Below are 21734 nucleotides of genomic sequence, written 5' to 3'. Positions count from 1 at the left end.
CCCCAATATCATGTTGAACTGTATACCCATGCTAGAGATGAGGTCTGATGGCAGGTGTTTGGATGATGAGAGTGAATCCCTAATGGCTTGGTGCTGCCCTCTCAATAGTGAATGAGCTTGAGATCCAGTCATTATAATAGAGTGTGTGGCATACCAGCCCACCCCGCACCACAGCCAATCTCTCTCTTTCTTGCTTCTGTTCTCGTCACGTGATGTACCTACTCTCCCGCCATGATTGGAAGCTTCCTGAGGCTTCCTCAGAAGCAGATGCCACTATGCTTCTTGTATAGCCTGTAGAATCATGAGCCAATTAAATCACTTTTCTAATAAATTACCTAGTTTCAGATATTTCTTTATAGCAGGGCAAGAACAGGCTTGATACAGTAGCAAATATGGTAATTGAATTGTCTAAAACATTTAGTGGTTTTTTTATTAGATAGCTCTTATCAGAACTATCCAATAAAATTTTCTAGAATAATGGAAATCTTTATTTGTAATGTCTAATAAGAGAGCTACTAGTCACATGTGGCTACTAAGTACTTGAAATATAGTTAGTATGAGTAATGAACTAAATTTCAAATTTTAATTGAGTTTAACTTAAACAACTATGTGGGCTAGTGACTACCTTGTAGGATAATACAGCTAAGGCTTAATTAAGGCATATTAGGCTGCCGTATGATCATAATATCTACTAGGTATCACTGTTAATTTTTCAGAAGTCTTATCCAAAGAGCCTACAGCCGTACCATATTGTTGGTCCATATTCTGAGACCATGTATACATCAGCTGTTTCCTAGATTTGATCTACATCCCCACCATTTATCAGAATTGAAGCTTCTTTTGTTATCTGGAAGGGGAACAGATTTCCAACACAACAGATTATAGACTTTGCATTCTCACCAAATTTTACTCTCATCTGATTGGTATTTTTCTAAGCTCATCTCTTTCTTAGCATAGTATATCAAACACAGGTAAAAGAAACAAGAGTACACCTCAATATTTTGCTTAGGGTTTACTCAGCCAGGTCATTTAATATATTTACTATCTTCCCAGTCATTGTAACAGACAATATTACTAATTTCATCACTATTTTATGTGGATTGCCATTTATCCAGCCTCCTCTAATTGTTCCCTGATGATAAGGGAACATCTTGGCTCATTTTTTTCTTTCTTTTTTTTTTTTTTTGAGACGTTGTCTTGCTCTTGTCACCCAGGCTGTAGTGCAGTGGCATGATCTTGGCTCGCTGCAACCTCCGCCTCTCGGGTTAAAGAAATTCTCCTGCCTCAGACTCCTGAGTAACTGGGATTATAGTCCCCTGTCACGACACCAGGCTAATTTTTATATTTTTAGTAGAGACAGCGTTTTGCCATGTTGGCCGGGCTGGTCTCAAACTCCCGACCTCAGGTAATCCACCCGTTTTGGCCTCCCAAAGTGCTAAGATTACAGGCGTGAGCCACCGCACCCAGCGCACTGGCTAGTTCGAACACTGGATAGTTCTCAAACTCCACGCCACAAATTGTAAGTATTTAATACAGCAGCATTTCGCTTTCAGGTGCCAACTTTTGTATCAGTCAGCTACTTTATTTTCAGGAAATGTAGCTTTGCAACAGTTGATTAGGGGATGGTTCCAACCCGCACTATACATCTTTCATCTTTCTCCTGGGATCAGCAGACTATCCCAGAAATGTCATTCTCGTGAAAAAAATCAGGTGTACGAGAAGGCAAGCTCAGTCACACATAAATTTTTAAGATTTCTTTTTAATGTCATGCCTGCTAATATCACATCAACAAAAGTAATCCACATGGCCAAAGTCAAAAAGCAGGAAAATGGTGGCAGGAACCGCAAAGTTATATGGTACAAAGTATAGCTATAGGATGAGTGAAGAATTAGGGCCGTTAGTGCAATCTAGCATAGTTTCTTTGGTACGAGAACTCAGCTGACTAGTCATTAACAGAGCCAGATCCCAAAAGGTAAAGAGTAAATGCGAGAAAATCAAAAGTAAGAAATCTAAATGATATACTTCATAAAATCACAGGTTACTAGAGTTACACGGAACCATGCAGGCTATTCAGTAAAACTGCCACCTTGAAGCTTGATTTTTCTTCCCTACAAAACACTGAGCAAGTACTCTTACTGTTACTTCTTGGATATCTTGACAAAAAATGACCACCATTCCTTATTATTACTCTATATTCTGAGAAATCTATATTCTTCATATATTTCTTGAAACTCTTTATGAAACAAGGGGTAATGAAATAATTCTACTGACATGTGTCTGTCACTACTTACTATTAGTTCTGCTCTTTATGACAATAAATAAGACCATTCCTTCATTTGTCAAATAGCATTCTGAATTACTGAAGTCAACCATGATGCCCGTTGTCAAAATAGCCCGTCTTAAACCTACTTCTACCTAGTTCCATGTCAAGGGTTTCCTACAAAATTGGGTCTGCTTATCTATCTGATTTGGACTTCGGAGTATTAACACACTTACTATTATAGCAGAAATAATTATCTAGTTTTATTTAAACTTTCACTATTTATTAGAATTTACTAGTACGGTATTTTAATCATTGGCACATTAGCAAGATGACAGTTCATGAGGGACTTGAAGTTTGGTTAATCTAGTTTTGATGTTAAATTGTGAATGTTACATAAATGAATAATTGTACAAAGGAATATTCTCTGAGTCTTCTTTAAAATCAAATGCTCCTAAAACACATGCAATTATCTTTTCTTCAATTGTGAACACAATAAAATGAAGAAAGTATGCTCATAAAATTGACAGGCGACATTAACTTGAGTAGACCTGCCTGTAACTCAGAATAACAGAAAATATTTCAAATTAACACTTGATTAATTTAAAAAATAGTCTATCAGAGAAAGGACAAAATTTACTGAGGATAATTTTTAGCTTTTGCACTAGAGTTTTGAAAGAAAAGTCAGAAAGTCTAATTAGACATATGCACAGCATAAAAGATGGAAATATCAAAGTGGCTTGCAAGCTGAGGGGGGAATATGGTTTGGTTGCTTCTTATTATTAATTAGTTACAATGGATAATTAATGGAAAGGAGTAATAATATAGATGAAATAAATGCAAGAGAGGAGCTGCAAATAATAGGGTGGACTTATAGACTGGCAGAGATTAGAGATGAAGTTAGCAGGCAATACCATTACAACGGAGCTCCTGCTGATGCTTGCTTTAATTTATACTATGGCTGCCTATTACACAGAATGGGAGGTTTTTTAGAACTGGACTCTACTCTCCATTTTTTTATGATTTTTCTAAACATAGCCATTTATATTCAGATAATATAAGATAGATTCGTAGAAGAAGAAGAGATGAGAACCAGATCCATACTTTTTAATGTGATTAAAGGAAAAAAAAATCACTCAAGACTGCTTACCCAAAGCAGGGCTCTCTTCAGGTTCCCATTAGTGTCTGCATGGGATTCAGCCAATGGAATATTTAATATTAATTTTATTTCTTAAGAGGGCTATGGATTTTTTAATAAGAAAATAGTACAAGTGTGAAATGCTGGCCTCATTTGATACTTTTCCTGAAAGAAAGTACTTAGTGCCAGTAAATGGTTGACATGAGCTGCTTTGATTTCTGAGAAACAAGAGAGATGCCCTAACCCAATTTCTTCATATTCTGGTTGTTGCTTCATCTTATGTCAAATCCAACTGAGGCCTTATTATTAATATTTATCACGTTTTGGTTTCATTTATTTATGCTAATTTATTCAAAGCCCTCTTGTTCATCATCTTTGCAAAATGTATTATTTCCTATGCACTGACAGGGGTGGAAAAACAAAGGCAGAAAAAGCCAGTTATCACATACATCTCCGGCCACACGAAGTGGTAAAGAGGGATGGTCATAGCCCAGAAAAGCACAGCACAATGAATCCTTGTCAGGAACACATTTCACATTTCATGGGGTTATGCTTCTCTAGCAACCCTGAGGATCCCTGGCAGTTAATCTGGGGTAATTTTGCCAGGAATGTGAATTTGAATCATGGATTTTGCGAAGTTGGTGAGAAAAGAGTCATCATTTACCATTAGATCCACCAAGCCACTACCCAATATATACCTCAGAGTATAACGAAGCAAAGTAATGCATATTTGTGTATTTATAAATATTGATAAATATATTCGGATTTATTACTACATTTATCTAATATTTATTAAGTGCCTATAATGATCACTGGTGTATTAGTCACTCCAGTCCTTAGATTTCCTTTCTATAAAGTAGGATTAGAAAGACCTGCTTTTTTGTTTGTTTATTTGAGGATCAGGGAATGTTTTAAAGGCCCCGTACACTGTCTGACACCTAGTAGATGTTCAGTTAGTAAATTATGACAATATTAATAGCAGTATTAGAATTTTATCTCCTCATGAGAAATCAGAGAGAGAGAGAATGAGTGTGTGTGTGTGTGTGTGTGTGTGTGTGTGTGTGTGTGTGTGCGTGTGTACCAAGAGTGCAGTTTTGAATTTTGAATTAGGGTTCAGAAATAGTAGAATGACCCTGGAATCTCACAGTGGCCAAGGGCATTCTCTAAGCCAATTTAATTTGATTGAAATCTTATATTTGCCATTTCCTAAATTAGTGATTTGAGCAAATTCTATTTTTCCAGGCATTAGTTTTCTCATGATTAAATAGATAATTATGAGCACCTGCATCACTGAGTTGCTATGTGGATGAAATAAACTACTTTTTAAATTTAAATATTTAGAATAATGCTTAGCATCTTGTGAGCATTCTGTAGATGTTAACCATTGTTATAAATAATAGATTGCCAAAGATCATGTCAGTTTTGCACATGATAGTAAACCTATTTTAGCTGCTTTGCTAGGTAGCCTGAACAGAAACAAGAAAGAAAAAAAAAAAAAAAAGACTGGAAAAAACTAGGCAAGAGATGATGCTAGAATGAACGCACTAAGGGTAAAAACAGTGAAGTGGTAAGAATTGGTCAGAGTCGGGGCATATCTTCAAGACAGCCACAAATAAATTGTTGGCACTTTGGTTACAGGGTTTCAGAGAAAGAGCAGCAGTGTGGATCATTCCAAGTAGATGGAATAATTATTAACCGTATGGGAAGAACTACGGAAATACACTGAAAGTCTAGGTTTGGAAATGTTACAATTGACATGTATTTTGAACTTTGCAATGGAGAAAATGAACTGACAATGGGATATACAAGTCTGGAGGTGAAGGGAGAGGTTTGGAGTACAAGCATAAACTGTGAAATCATCTTCATACAGATGCTATTAAGAATCATGAGACTGAACGATACTACCAAGGAAGAAAGTTCAGATATAAAAGAGAAGGGGTTCAAAGATTTATCCCAAAGGATTCTGCAATAAGTAAGGTAGATGAGTAGGAAATATAAGAGAGGGGTTAGTGGGATGGGACAAAAAAACAAAGTAACAGTTTTTAAATATATGAGTTACTCAGTTCTTGCTTGGTTTGAGAGAAGTATAAGCAATGAAATTATTAATGAAGTTTAAGGGGGAAAACGAGGTTTATTGTGAGGGATATCATGTAATCCTGAAAAATGCTGAGCTACAAGGTCTCAGGGAAGATGGAGAACTAGACACCCCCAGGGAATCCGCTAGAACAGGTGTCCCCAACCCCTGGAACACAGTGGCTCATGGCTTGTTAGGAACCAGGCCCTGCAGCAGGAGGTGAGCAGCAGGCAAGTGAGCAAAGCTTCATCTGCTTTACAGCTGCTACCTAACGCTTGCATTATTGCCTAAACTCCTCCTGTCAGATCAGCAGGAGCATTAGATTCTCGTAGCAGCATGAATCCTACTGCGAACTATGCATGCAAGGGATCTAGGTTCCATGTTTCTCATGAGAATCTAATGCCTGATGATCTGTCACTGTCTCCCATCACTCCCAGATGGGACCATTTAGTTGCAGGAAAACAAGCTCTGGGTTCCCATTGATTCTACATAACGGCAAATTGTTTCATTATATATTACAATGCAATAATAATAGAAATAAAGTACACAATAAATGTAATGTGCTTGGATCACTCTGAAACCCCATCCCTCCAACATCACCTCACCCAGTCCATGGAAAACTTGTCTTCCACAAAACCAGTCCCTGGTACCAGAAAGGTTGGGACCACTGCAGTAGAAGGCTGTAAGAGCTTACCCTCTAAAACTCTATCAGTTGCACAACTCAACTCCCAGCTTTTCTTCACAGTGTAAACTTCCAAGACCCTAAAATATGATTGGCCCAGCTTTTGGCAGGTGTCTATAACTTCTCCAGTTAAAAATAGCCAGGGTTCAGGGGTTACATTGTACAAACATGTATGCATGTTATCTGAAAAATGATGTCAGTTCCCAGAGAAAATTATAAACTTGGCAGACCTTCGAAGGAGAGTCTACAATTTAAACATTAATTCTAAAATCACTTAAAAACATTGTTTTCTTTGACCTCCAGATATGTTGGTCTAGATATTTAAATTTATTAGCAATTTTGTTATAGCTGTTATTATAATAAACTTTCCCATTGCTTTCTAAGGATAAGAAATTCAACATGTTCGACATCATATATTTCAGTATTCTCATCTCTATGGACAATATTGCATTTCAGAAATGGCAACTTTCTTAATTCCTGTATCAACTCCTATCAATTTTGTCTAGAGAGAGTTCTGAGATTATATATAAGAGCAGCTTGAAAGGAAACATTAACTTGATCAGTTAATGAGGTCAGCCATACCTGTTAGAGGGATAGGGCCTGGCAGAAAAATCATTTGGCCAGGTCCTTGTCATGCAGAAACTAAACAGTTTATTTACCAAAATACATTTATTGAGTATTCACCCATGTCTGCCACAGCATCGAGCAAGGGGAAAGATAAAGATGAATCGATAAGGTACGGCTCCTTGTCCTGGTGAAACTCAGATTCTAGCAAGTGTATTAAGAGTTATAAGAAATTGTCTCCAAAAGTTTCTTCAAGCTTTAAAACTGTAAGCATTCCCGGTTTTCCTGAAGGTTTAAAATCTAGCTGCTTCAGAGAAACTCATTACACCTTTACTTACTAATAGTCCACTTCCCCTCATTCTCCTATATAAGTACATAAAGAGGGATTAGTGCATACTGCCAGACAGCCTTATGGATAGTTGGTGGTTCTATGAGCAGGAATGGCAGGCAAATTTGCAAAACTGATCAGATGAAGACAGCATTGTTGCCACTGCCTCATGGAATATATCACTGGTGAAGGGCATCTGACAAAAACACTAAATCCACTGCCTTTGTCCATTGGATGGAGCTGCCGTAAAATTCTGACACTCTGAAGGGATTTTGCACAATTCATGTTCCTGTACCACTAGCTTCTTATCCAAAGTCTACGGTGAGCCTGTCAAAGTGGGGAGCATAAAGTGCTTATACACTAGCTGCAAGGAGAATAGTAACTTCGGTGTCTATAGTGTGTTTTTATTACTTGGAAGAATTCTAAAGCTTTCCTATTTTTTGTTCCCACCCAATAAATATGTACCCTGTTTGGGGACGTGCCCTTAGTTACACTTTTGTCAGTGGTTTTCCTGTTTGTACATCAACCTTTTGTGAGATTACTTAGCATGAGTCAAGATACTCATGTCTCATCATGTCTCATAGTCTCACATATTTTTTTAAGAAAAAGTTTATGAGCAAGTTTTTGCCCAAACCCTGATATATAGCAACTTTATCAGGGAAAAATACTACCTTCTGAGATCTCTAAGCAGTCATCTAGCTAGACTTCTAGTAGCAAATCTGCATCACATATTGTAGAGTATGCTTTTTTTTAGACTTCAAAAAATGATAGCTGTCAGTGTTGTTGAATAAAACCAGCTAGAGCCATTGCCATGCTCGTTATCTTGAAAACTGAAAAGGAGGTTAAAGCTATAAAGGAAACACTTGACAGTTTTGCCAATCAAAAACAAAAATTTACCATTAAGCTATGAGTAACACTTTCCTTTCTCGTAAACAGCATGATATAGGTTCTCCTATGACAGTATTTCTTGTACTGTTTCCTCTAAGTACCCCAATGTCTCTGTTTTCCCTACCTTCTATTTAATTGACAAGTGACTGCCAGAATAATTTTTCTAAGGCATTGTTTCAAGTATACCAATCTCCTACATTAAAACTTTTCTATGGTCTCATTTTGCCCAGTGAGTTAAGTATAATAAACCTCTGAAACTGGTCTGTAAAGCCTCCTACAATCTGGCCCCACTATCACCTCAGCATCTTCCCTACTTCCTCTCCCCATACTCCTTCTCCTGCATGTCCTCACCATTGTTCTCTTACTTGAAATATCCTCCCCATCATTTCCACTTAGCTTTCCATCATTACAGCTGCTACAGGAGCACTTCTATTGAATTTTCCGTATTCCCTCAAATACACTTACTTTCTTCCTCTTTTAAATCTGCATAGACATATTTTTCTAAATCTCATTGTAATTTACATAGAGAAAATGTATGGATTTTAGGTGTCCAGCTCAGTGAGTTTTGATTTGTACAACCCCAACTAAGGTGTAGAACATTTTCACAAGCCTGGAAAATTTCCCTATGCCTCTTCCCAGCAGGGCCCTCTGCCTTAGAAACAGCCACTATAATGACTTCTATCACAAGACTCTTGCCTATTCTGGAACTTCATAGAAGTGGAATCTGGAAGTGTGTACTCTATTGCACCTGGTTTCTTTTGTTCCGTATATTTTTGAGATTCTTCTATGTTATTAGTTGTGGTAATAGTTTGTTCCTTTTTATTGCTGAGTAGTATCCCATTGCATGAGCATAGTATTGTGCCTTTACCCTATTTTATTTCAACTTTTCCTTTGTCTACTACCTCAGTCCATCAAGAAATGAAGCATACTGGCCGGGCGCGGTGGCTCAAGCCTGTAATCCCAGCACTTTGGGAGGCCGAGGCGGGTGGATCACGAGGTCAAGAGATCGAGACCATCCTGGTCAACATGGTGAAACCCCGTCTCTACTAAAAATACAAAAAATTAGCTGGGCATGGTGGCACGTGCCTGTAATCCCAGCTACTCAGGAGGCTGAGGCAGGAGAATTGCCTGAACCCAGGAGGCGGAGGTTGCGGTGAGCCGAGATCGCGCCATTGCACTCTAGCCTGGGTAACATGAGTGAAACTCCGTCTCAAAAAAAAAAAAAAAAAAAGAAATGAAGCATACTAATATTTTCACCTTTCCTATGAATCATTACAATAATTTCGTAAATTGTCTTATTTGCCCTTTGTATTTTCTGTGAAAAGAAAAAAAAATGAGAAGGAAGGCATTTATTTCATTCCCATTATATTCAAGGTGCCAAGCTAAGATACCTTATTTAATCCTCACCACAGCCCTATGAGGTAGATATTATGCTCCTTTACAAATGAGAAAATTGAGATTGTAAGGCTTTAAGTATCCTACCTCAGGTTGCACATTATGTGGAGAAAGCAGAATTTTAACCTGAATACTCCTAGTTTTAAAGCTCTTACATTTATTTTTGTGTCACACTTTGTATCCTGTGCAAAATCCTGCAACTGTGCTTTATATATAATTGTCTGTTGAATTGAGGGATCTATTCTGTAGTTCGTAAACATTGTTAAAAGATGTATAACTTAACAAATAATAAGATAAACAGTAATACACAGTAAACCAGTGTGATAAAATGTCCTCAACTAAACCTTGTTACCCTGTCCTATGGCAGGCAACAAAGTGAGGACTGACAGCTTTCCCAGAAAAGCAGTTGATACTGTTCTTCTTTCCATGATATCTGTGGATGCATTATCATAGCTGTTTTACAGATTGCATCTACTAGGCTTCCCATAAGTTCAAATTGTTCTTCAGTGCTATCTTTTCCAGATATTCCTATCTAATGTAGTAGAAATAATATAGATTTAAGATGCTAATATACCTATATACAAATTTCACTTGCACCTGCTTACCATCTTTGCCAGCTTGGATAAACCACATAACCTCTCTAAGCCTAAATTTCCTTATTTTTAAATTCAATATAATAACATTTACATCTCAATATTGTTGAAAGAGTATGCACAAGTTTGTATGGTGTTCTTAGCACACTGCATGGCACATGGTCAACAAATATTTTCCAAGATCAATATTGTTACCTCAAAAAACTAACTCTATTTGTCCTGATCACTATACTCTCTTAAATATCACCTGGATTCTCTGTTAACAAAGAAAAACTTACCTACAATGAACATACAGGAAAGAATTTAAATATAACACTTGAAGGCACACCAGCTATAGTCCTGTAGGAAAGGAGAGCAAAGGACATTGTTAGAAGGAATGACACTACCTGGGGGAATATTGGAGTGGTTAAATGTGGATTGTAGAGTCATCATCTGTATTAGAATACTGGCTCTAACATCACCAATTATATGAGAACGGCCAAGATACTTAACCTTTCTGTGCTCATGATCCTCATCTACAAAGTAGAGTGGATAATAATGGAATCTACTCATAGGATTGTTTGAGAAGTAAATCAAATCATGCATGTGACATATACTGCATATTGTCTGGCACACTGTGAATTTTTAATATTTTAATTTTTATAATGATAATAGGTATTATTGTTGTCAGTACAGTTGGGGTTATGAGGGTCTGCCTTAGCCAACTGTCAGTTAAAATGATAACTGAGTTTGCATCTGTTTGGTTTTTCCCAGAGTATCTGCTTTTGTGTATCTTCCCCAGGTGCTAATGTTTCCTGACAGTAAAGCACATCGCAAATGAAGTCCTATCCCATTATTGGGGAAACAGATGTTTTCCACAGGTAGACAAGCTGACCTCCCACTTTGAAAACCACAGTGGCAGGAGCGTACCACAGTTGAAGAAACAACAAAAAAAAAAATAGTGAGCTGCCCAGGTATGAAGGGTTAAATACAAGGGTATTGCCACAGGTAGACAATAAATAATCACACATGAGGTCTCAACAGTGTTTACAGCAAGCAAAAAATAACCTCCAAGGAACTCACAAAAAAGAATTCTTCACATTAGAAATAAAAGACATGGAAAAGAGAATACTGCTATCTGGAATCTCTGTTTCCTGGAGAATCCACGTTGAACCACTGTCTCTGAAGCCTCCAGCAGCTAGAACCTGAATTCCACCTTTCTAATATACATTTAACTGACTGTGAGAAAAGGCCAGATGTAATAGTCAATGAAACTTGTAAGTAGATCATACATTTGGAAAGCTCTTCCCCAGTGGATTTCTTTGAAACTAAATTCAAATGACGAATGTTATTTAAATGCTGTTGAGAAACAAATATTATTGAGTTGATGAGGTAAATATTAGACAAACCCATGGAAAAGTTATCACTCAGAAATAACCTGTTTTGGAATAGATTATGCCATTTTAGGATCCACTGCAAAAATTTTAGGAATTTTGAAAGGAATATACCTAAACAATAGTTTTCTAAACAATTGGCCAATACACATAAGTGTTCGTTTTTTAACAACATGAACATGCAGAGCTCTCAAAATCTAAACACTGTTTTGGTTAAAAGCTAGTAGGAAGAAAGCATCACCCTTCATTAACTAGCTGTTTTCCCATCCAGAAGAGATGTCTTTTTGATGTTGTAATGCTTTGAGGAAGTTCACAATGAAAGCCATTACCTCAAGTCACTGGGGTTAGTGCCCAGCTCTGGGTCTCTGGGAAAGAGTAAAAAAATTGGTGGCCCACTGCCTATGGAAAGGCCCTTGTAGGAAAAGCCCCAGAACTGGAGTGCAATTAAAGTATGAACATTGTACCCTGTATCAGTGGAAAAGTCAGAAAGAAAATGGGAAGGAGGGAAGGAAGAAAGAGAGAGAAAGGAAGAAAGAAAGGAAGGAAGGAAAGGAAGAAAGAGGGGAAGAAAGGAAAGAGGGAAGAGAGGGAGGAGGAGGGAAGAAAGGAAAGGAGGGAGGGAAAGAAAAAGAAAGAAAGGCAGAGAGAAAAAGAAAGAAAGAGAAAGGAAAAAAGAGAAAAGGAGGGAAGGAGGGAAAGAAAAAAGAGAAAGAAAGGAAAGAAAGAAAGAAAAGAAAGAAAGGAAAGGAAAAAAGAAAGAGGGAAAGAGGGAGGGAAGGAAGAAAAGAAGGAAGGAAGCAAGGGAAGGAGGAAGGGAGAGAGAGAAGAAAAAAGAAAAAATAGAAGGGAGGGAAGGAAGGAAATAAGCATGGATATAAAGACAAAGAGAGGTGAATTCATCAGGCCTAAGGCATGGAAGCACTAAAGTCTACTGATTTGAAAGCTTAATTTTGATTCTTTACCATGTGCCAGAGATAAGCTGATGTACAAGACAGACAAGAATCCTGTTAGCATGAAACTTGCATTCTAGTGAATAAAAACAGACAATGAATGATAAAACAAATGTCTTAGTTTGTTTTCTATTGCTTTATAAGAATAGCCGATGCTGAGAAATTTATAAAGAGACTTATTTAGCTCACAGTTCTGGACTCTGCACAATTTAAGATCTGTCAACCATGTCTGGTGAGGGCCTCATGCTGCATCATGACGTGGCAGATGGCATGGCATGACAGAAGCATGTGGGGGAGCAGCAAGTGTCTGTATACATAAGAAATCGGGGGCAAAGGAGGCTGACCTGCTTTAGAACAACTGCTCTCTTTCAAGTACTTACCCATTCTCTAGAGACAGACATTAACCCATCTTAAGATTTAATCATCACTTAAAGAAACCACCTCCCAATACCACCACATTGGGGACCAAGCTTCAACATGAGTTGAGGTGGAGACAAATCATATTCAAACCACAGCAACAAGGGAAAAGAATTATCTCAGATGAAGATAAACATTAGGATTAAAATAAAAAGGATAATGTGACTGATAATGACAATGGGGAAGGAGAGTATCAGAATAGTTGGCCAGGGAAAGAAAGCCTCATTAAAAAATGTTGAAGTAATTTTGAAGTGAAGAATTAAATAATGAACAATTGTCAGTTATATGAGGCTCTGAAGAGTGGATGTTCCAGGCAGAGAGAAAAGCAAGTACAAGGGCCATAAGAATGACATTTTTTATTCAAGAAAAATGAAAACACCACGTGTACCTAAGGAATGCAGGGAAGAAGCTCTGAAAGGAAAGTGAGAAGTTCAAATGTGATTTTTATTGGGATGGAATATCATTGGAGCATTTTAAGCAGGGAAGTGACGTAATTCAATTTGCATTAAAAGTCTTTATGACTGTTTAGGTGATAATAAACTTTAATGAGGCAAGGGAAAAAACAGAAGAAGACCATTTGGGAAGCTCTTCCAGGATTCTAGACAAGACAATGTCTTGATAGAAGTGGTAGAGATGCAGAGTAGTAGTCTGTTTGGGGCCATATTTTGAAAACACAGAGCTTGTTGACATATTAATATAGGTATGAAGTGAAGGAGATGATACATATGATTCCGTTTTCCTTGGGGCTTGAGTAACTAGGTATTACCGCTTGCTAAAACAGAGAACACTGGAGGAGAAATAAGTTTAAGTGGAGAGGAAAATGAAGAGTTTTTTTTTTTTTTGCTCGTCCAGTGGAGATAACAAATAAGTGGTGGAATATTCGTGTTTGTAAGTAAATGAAGAGACCACGGCAGGAAACTTAAATTGGGAGGTCAGCAGCCCACAGAACGCTAAAGTCACAGGGCAGATGGGATCACCTGGAAAAATTGTGTCATCAGGAAAAATTAGAAGAATCCAACACTAACCTAAAGAAAAGCAGTAGTTAGAGGTTGAATAGAACAAGAGGAGTTTGCAAAGGAACCGGAGAAGGTGCCATCAGTGGGTTGGAAGACAAACCAGTAGTTGTGGCATCATATAAATAAGAGAGAGCAGTGTTTGAATAAAAATGCCATAGTCACTACATCAAAACTTGCAGAGAAAACATGTAAAATGGCAGAAAAACAAATAGCAATTGGATTTAGTCATGTGGATTGGCCGCTTTTCAAAGACTCAGAAAGAGAGTGGAGAATGCAGCCCTTTCACAGTTCAACAGTTCATTAAGGAGAGAATAGAACAAGATGGAGTGAAGTATGAGTGATCTATAATTTTTTATGCAAAAAGAAGAGAGAAATGGTCTAGGATCTAGAAGACTTGTTAAAAAGGTTTTTTGAAATTTATTTGCATGCTACTTGGGATGGGAAATATAAACACTACTAATACTCATTATTTATTTAGTGATTACTATGTGCAAATGGCTATTATAAATACATCCCCTGATTTTATTTACAAATCCTCACAAAATTCCTATGTGGTAAGGACTACTAAGATTTCCATTTTATAGATGAGTCGGGGGAGGTATAGAATGGCAAGGTAATGTGCTTTCCCCCGTGACTGCTGGGGCCAGTGTTTAAATCAAGGGAAGTTCACTGTCAAGCTGACAGTTTTAAGCCCTGCTATGAGTTGCTCTTCATTATGCTAGTCTGCCTCTATTTCATGTATTGTTATGCTGATATAAATGAGCCAGGAGTCAGAGAAAAACTCAGTTTACCAGAAAAGAGAGGAACACTGCAGAAATGAAGTCCTTGAGAAGATTTAATGAGATTAGAGCAAAATGACTTAGATGATGATAAGCACACTTCTCTAACTGAAGGGAAAGGAGAAAGCATGGGTCTGGAGGTGAAGAGTTTTATAGCTTTGGTGGGGGAAAGGGAGGAAGGCATTGCTAGTTGTATTTTCCTTCTCGCCAAACTGTTAAAGTTGAGGTCTTCTAGATCTTTCCAACCAAATTATTAAGTAAAATAACAGGGGCATTGATGTTTTAAAACTAAGAGAAAAATAGAAAATGTAGAGAGTTCTACAGAGCACACAGCCAGGAGCACAATAGGATCAGTTGATAGGGTCAAGTGTCCTTTTGAGATTGGCAATCATGAATTTAGAGTGAGTCAGCATGGCTGTGTGTTTTTTTTCCAAATACATTTACCAGCTTGGGGGCAGGTAAAACTATGTAAATTGTTGGATTTAATCAGGCATATAAGATGGAAGGAAAGTGGAACAAGTAAGCTGGGAGTGGTGTCACAAGTTCTCTAAAAACAAATGCTAAGATGAAGTTTGGGGTACAAGTTGTTTATTAGGGATCAGCACCTGTGAATGGAAGAGGAATAGTGTGGGACTCAGTAGAAAAGTAATTGATCTGAAATACAGACAAAACAAAAAATGGGGCAACCTGGTGGAGAGCTCTGTAGTAAATACTGCCCTATCAGGGTTTTCTCACAAGACCACATCGGGTAGAAATAGCTGGATAGTTTGATACCTCTAACTCACTCAGTCAGGAGATACAAGCTGTCCTGGGAGGGATGAAACTCCAGACGAGGCGATTCTGCAGCTGGGGCCAACTCTGTAGGATTTGAGAGCTGGCAACTGCCTGACGATGGCACTCCCTGTACTTGGCAACAAATCCTTCCATGAAGGGGAATCTGGACAACCCACCTTTGTCTATTACAGAGATGAAGGGTTAGAGTGTGTGTGTATTATAGTAGACCAAATAATTTAGGGCTAATAAGGACAATTATGAAAGAATGATTTTTCCTTGTATTATATAAAGTTTGATATTCACCCATCGTGTAAAAAGCATTGTGTAAAAGTACCAAATAGGGATGGACGATCCTAACTCTTGCAGATTATACTCATCCTCACTGTCAGTTTGGAAATAATCTAAAAGTATGTAAAACCCCAAAGCAGTCTTAGAACCTCAGACTGACCCTTGCATATTATAATCTTCCTTTGAACATCCTCCTTTGTATTTATCCAAACACCCATAGCAATGTGATGACTAGTCAGATGTCCCCGATGAGCAGATCTAGATTCTATCACAAGAGACGAAAGCTATTTGAGTTTAAGGAAAGTTTCATCCACCCAGCCTGACTTAAAAGTGATCCAGCAATAAATGAAGGAGACAAATTAGATGACCTCCTAAACTATCTTCCTTCCTGGTGATGTCTATAATTGTATTTTAATTTTGTTTAATCTACACAAGTTTAAGGAACTAGGAGCAAAGCATAATGTATGAAGATGATTTAATTGTGATGTTAAATTCACATTTAGTGGGCAAATGAGTCAGGAAATAATACCAAGAAAGCCTTTTACTTACTTTCCTTTATTTTACTTTTACATTATGATAAACAGTAGAATATCCACATATCACATCCTCCTCCTTACAAGGATATCAGTCCCCTTGGAAATAACTACAGAGCCTCCCAGTTACAGACCCCACCACCTAATGCAATTGCTGCCAAATCTACCACCTACCATCCCTTTAACTGGAAATGGTCATGTAATAATACCTTGTGGCTCTGTCATCTTTTAATACAAGGTAAGATATGCCTTGTATGGTCCCCTTTATTTTCTGTAAATTAGGTGACTAGAAGCAATGGCCTTGGCTGCTTAATAAAAGATTGTTTCATCTTACACTGTGACAGTTTTGCGCTCAGAAAAAAAAAAAAAAAAAAGAATTATTGTAATGACAAATTTAACAGCCTGGGCTATTAGCGGCTAAGTTTAGACAGACTTTACCATAGTTACTGTGTTTAGACTTGAAAATGAAAATATTATTTCAAGATGGAGTAGAAATGCTCACCATGCATGTTTCTTATATGGGAAAGAAATAGTTGCTGAAATGAGTTTGAATTGGTTATGAATACAATGCAATTATTCTTTTGAAAACATTGGCTGGAGTATTTTTTTCTAAAGATAGGAACCAAATAGGCTGAAACTACTTCGATGAGGTTCCTCCTCCCCAATGCAGATTCCAGCGACCCCCAGCACACACACATCCAGATGGAAAAAGTTAATACTGTTAATCAATCAATCGCTGACAAGTATTTGTCACTGAACACCTGCTTGCTGCTCAGGGAAGGAAGCATGCTGAATTAGGAGTTGGGACTACTACTACTGCCACATTTATGACCTTGGAGAAGCCACTTTCTCTCTCCACCTGCTTTCTTACCTGCAGACTAAAGCCACTTTCAGATATAAAGTTCTTTAATAATATCCCCATGGAAATAAAACAGATACCTCTGATATTTCTGCATGTGATTCTAAAGGCAATGCCTGTTTTGCAGAACCAGTAAAGGATCTATTCAGCAAAGACGGTGTTGAGTCAGATAAGCACAAAACCAACAATCTGAGGTGCTTGCTTTGTGTCAGACATGATTCAAGCCACGTTACAAGCCTTGTATCTCCTTTTATCCTCTCTAAAATATACCCATGAGAGTGTATTCACTATGAGATGAACCCAAAGGTCAGATTTTTACAACACAAAACATGTAACCCACCAAGGCATTTGAACCCTGGGCAAGGCCATATTGATTCCATGATTTCAAGCTTTCCTACACATGCAAAACTTTCCCCTACTTATAAACTAAGTGGTGATAACTTCATATGAGAAACTCATTTCTATTTGTTTTATTCTTTCTAGATATCTCCTCTTGAAATAAAACAATTTAGAATTTGAAATATAGCGTATACTTGAGTCAGCTTGAGTTGGAATTCCAACTTTGTGATAATTCATTTAAGTAATCTGAGCTTTAGTGTCCTTTTAAATAAAGAGAGCAATGCTGACTTAACATTTTGGTAGGAATTTAATGAGCTTATGTGTATAAAGTGGTCTCTTCTCTCTCTCTGTCCTTATGAGCTAATATATTAATTCCCTAACATAAGTTTATTATAGAATCTTTAAACATTGCATGAAGACAGATTTCCAGCCCTCAAGAACTTATAATGTGAGTGATGGGGAAATAGCCATGTAAAGAAAAGCACCAATGTGTTATAGGTTATATGACAGACAACAGCTCTTTCCTAAGAGTCTACTTGCACTCCCAATCTCTCACTTAGGTTGATGACTGGTCATGGATTCCAACCAACAGGCCATGAGCAGAAATGAAGTGGGTATGAGATTTCCAAACTTTTTTTCCCTGTCAAGATAATCCAGGGAGACGTTTGTAAACATGGCACCACCGTAATGAAGCTATGTTGTCTTCAGTATATACTTCGGGGTTCATCGTCAGGCACCAGAACAATTTAGGACACAGACATACAAGGAGTCTAGGAGCAGAGGTTTAACAGGCAGAAGAGAAGAGAAAGAGAAACAGCTCTGTCAACAGAGAAAGGGGTCTCAGAGCAGAAAAGATGGGCTGGTGGCAAATGCGCTGGGGTTTTATAGTCCTGTTTGAGGAGGCAGTTTCTGGTTTACATACGGCTCACAGATTGGTTTGATCAGGTATGATGTTTATATAGTTTACATAGTGCTCAGGGAAGGTTGATTGCCCTAACCGAATCTTATTATGCAAATGGGCTTTCCAGTTGACCAGGGAGTCTTGTCTGCTCCTTACAGTACACATAGCTGGTGGCTGACAAAGAGAAGGAAAGATGGAGCCGCCGTCTTGAACATGTCTAGGCCCTAATTCCTGCTGGTATTCACCCATGCAAACTCCCAGTTGACTTATGTTTGCAGCTTGACTTTACAGGCTACTCTTTGTTAGAAAATGATTTGGAGCTGCTTTTCATTAAAAAGAAAAGCCTCACTGAGGACTCCTATGCCCTTGCTATCTGCCTAAGTGATTTCGTCTTAACTCCTGTATCAGTAAGATGGTAGAGCCTCTCTTAGCCCAAGTCACTGAATGACTGACCTTGTGAAAGAGAGTTCCCCAGCAAGCATACCAAACATGCAAGAGATGGAGAAATAAGCTTAATTATATGAAATTGCTGAAATTTAAAGTTCTCAATAGATGCTTATACAGAGTACACACCGGGAAAAATGGTGAAGTTCTGTCTGAACTGTCTGCTTCCACTCCGTGTATCTGCAAAAGATTTATGGAAGAGGATATCTTTGTTTCAATTTTGAAAACAGTCATTTCACCAAGGAGCCCTGAGAGTTTGGGAGCTAGGGACCATCATTCTAAGCAGAAGTAACAGCAGCAAAAAAAAGGTGTGAAGCTATTCATTTGCATGATAAAGAAAATTGCAAGTAGTGTGCAAATTCTCACAACATCTTGATCTTCTTGCCTGGGGTGTGAACCGTCCCTTTGTCCCTCATATCAACACTGTCTACAATAACCATCCCTTAGTCACTTAGTAGCCATTTAGGCTACTAAGATCAGAAAAACATACTATATACAGGGTTCAGTACTATCCATAGTTTCAGTTTCGAATATCTACTGGGAGTCTTAGAACATATCCCCCGTGAGTAAGCTCTTCTCTCTCTTCAAATAAATCTTGCCTGTAGTTAAGTCGTGTTGTGGGGTTGTGATAGGTGATCCCCAGTGAAAAATCGCATCTCACAGATGTGTACACTTCCATTCCTCCTGAGACTAGAGAGACAAGAGGAATAAAAAACACGGATAGGGAAGGAATTCCAATGACGACATTCTCATCTACTGTATAATTTTGCTGCTGATTGGCCCTGATTAAAAACAGGAAGGAAGAGTTCAGTCTCATCACGGGTATTTATTTTTGCTAATGCCCTTGTAAACTTGAACACTTATTCATTCTCACCTCAAGTGGTTTTCAGGCTGAAACTGACAATTATCCAAAATGTCTTCCTAGTATGCAATGTCCATATTCCACTTGGGGCTCCCTTAGCCTATAAAACTAATTTAATGTACGAGCTTAATTACATAGAGATAGATTGAGGGCCTTAGAGGTGAAAGGCTAACTAGGACATTAAATCCTGAACCACTTAACAGCTGCCCCATCACTTGGCAGAACTGTATTTTAAAATAGTGTTTGAAATATATTTAAACTGAAATAAATAAAACATGTTTTCCTGTAAATGATGCCAAGTCCTGCCAATTAAATTCATATCTATTTAAAAAAAAAATCTTTAGCTCTCAACAAATGCTGGCTGCTTTTTTCCACTAAAAGCAATTCTGAGCATTCATGCTCTCACTTCTTCCCTGTATCATTATGCTGTGTTCCTCTTGTTAATATTTAAAGCTTCTGAAACTGTTTTTCCCATATGCTTTTGGACTAGGATGAAAAACTTAAGTTTTCCATTTTTGTGAAGCCTTATAAAAAATAATCTCATTAAGAGATTACCATTCTCTTAAGATAATACTAATATCACCAAGAATAAATCCTTACTAAATAGGAAGAAAGGAAAAAGCTAAAATTTTATAGAAAGGCATTTAATCTTCATCATACTGTACTATTGATCATTAAACTTAATAACAATCATACAGCAATAATCATAATTTTTGAATGTGAAATGCCAGGTACGCTTCTAAACACTTTACATATTCTTTTGTTAAATTATATACTCATTACTACTATACAAGTATTTTCAAATGAAGAGACTTAGTATCAGCAACTGAAGAAAGTTGCCTAGGATTTCAGAGTTTTAAGCACCCAATCTAAAATTTGTGCCCATATCTGTCTAACATAAAGTGAAATCACTCTGTTATTCTGCCTTTAAATTTTATAGTTGGCGTTTTTAACCAGATATGATACTGGAAAGCACAAAACATGTATATTAATCTAGCTGTTACAGACTCAGTGAAAGGGTGACTACTCTATTATTTGACTCATAAATCCCAATTCATGGGATGAAATGATGAAGTCATATGATCAGAGGAACTATCTTCTCTGACTTGAGGGACTGATTGATCAATACATGGTATTTTAAGGACATTGAGGTTTTGAGCACTGAAGAAGATGCACTTTCTGTGTCCTGATAGAGGGGGGATCCCAGCTGAAATGTAATGGGTTAGGGTACAAAAAGGGCTAGGCGTCTTTGGCAAATTGCTGGAAGAGTCCTATCTAAGGTTAATTTTAATGAGATGCTTCTTACAGAGCCAGGAACAAAAAGGCAGACCCAGTTAGAATGCCAGAATCATCAGAGGAGAGGAACAAATCTGACTGTAACAAGCTGTTTCTTAGATTGATCTCCAAGCATAGCCACCTCCTCAGAGTAGATTCTAACTCAGTGTTAATGAGAATGTGAGCAGAGGGGATGGGAGGGGACTCTATATAAAACACCAAAGTCTTCTATCTCTTCAAATAAATCTTGTCTGTCTTTAATCAATTCTCTACAGCAGTTCACCACTTTGATAAGAACACTTACTCCTCTCACCGCCCAGCTTATCACACTTTACTCTTGAGCAAAACATCAGACCTTAATAAGGCATATTCTGGCTCTTATAGGCATCAGGTTACAGCATTTTCTCCCTTATTCTCTGTAATTTACCCACTCTCGATTTTTTCAGATCCTGAGATTTTTGCCACAGAGTCTTTGGGCAATTTCTTTTGCTATGATAATGGACCCGTTGTTCCCACTCTGTGCATCCCTACATTACTTAGTGCTTACTAATTCTTCAAATCTAATAGTGGTCTCTTCCTTTCATTTAGAATTCTTTCCACTATTCTGATCTTGTGCGTGTCGTTATTGGGTTTATTTGAGTAAAGTCTAGCTCTTCTACTAAGGTGGCTGCTTTTGCTAACCATTTTATACCCAGCACCAAGCACTATGCGTAGACTGAGTAAACATTCTTTAAAAGTTTGCTCCATAAATAAATGGACTTTATTTATGGAGCTGCGTTAGTACCCTCTAACAGCATATAACACAAGAGAGGGAAAGCCAATCCCTCCTTTCGCAAAAGAAAATTGCACAGCCCAGTGATGACTTCCTGTGTCCCACCAGAACATGAGACTGGCAAGAGTTAGCAATGCCCTGCAGCGTCAGACTGCAGAACTCTGTGGAAGCCGTGGAGGTTCCTGGCTGTGTCTGACAAATGCAGTGATGCTTTTACATTTAGTGGGAGT

The sequence above is a fragment of the Cebus imitator genome, unplaced genomic scaffold (genome assembly GCF_001604975.1).
Source record: "Cebus imitator isolate Cc_AM_T3 unplaced genomic scaffold, Cebus_imitator-1.0 Scaffold195, whole genome shotgun sequence".
NCBI lineage: Eukaryota > Metazoa > Chordata > Mammalia > Primates > Cebidae > Cebus > Cebus imitator.
The sequence above is the reverse complement of the archived record's forward strand: the minus strand, read 5'-3'. Positions refer to the sequence as shown.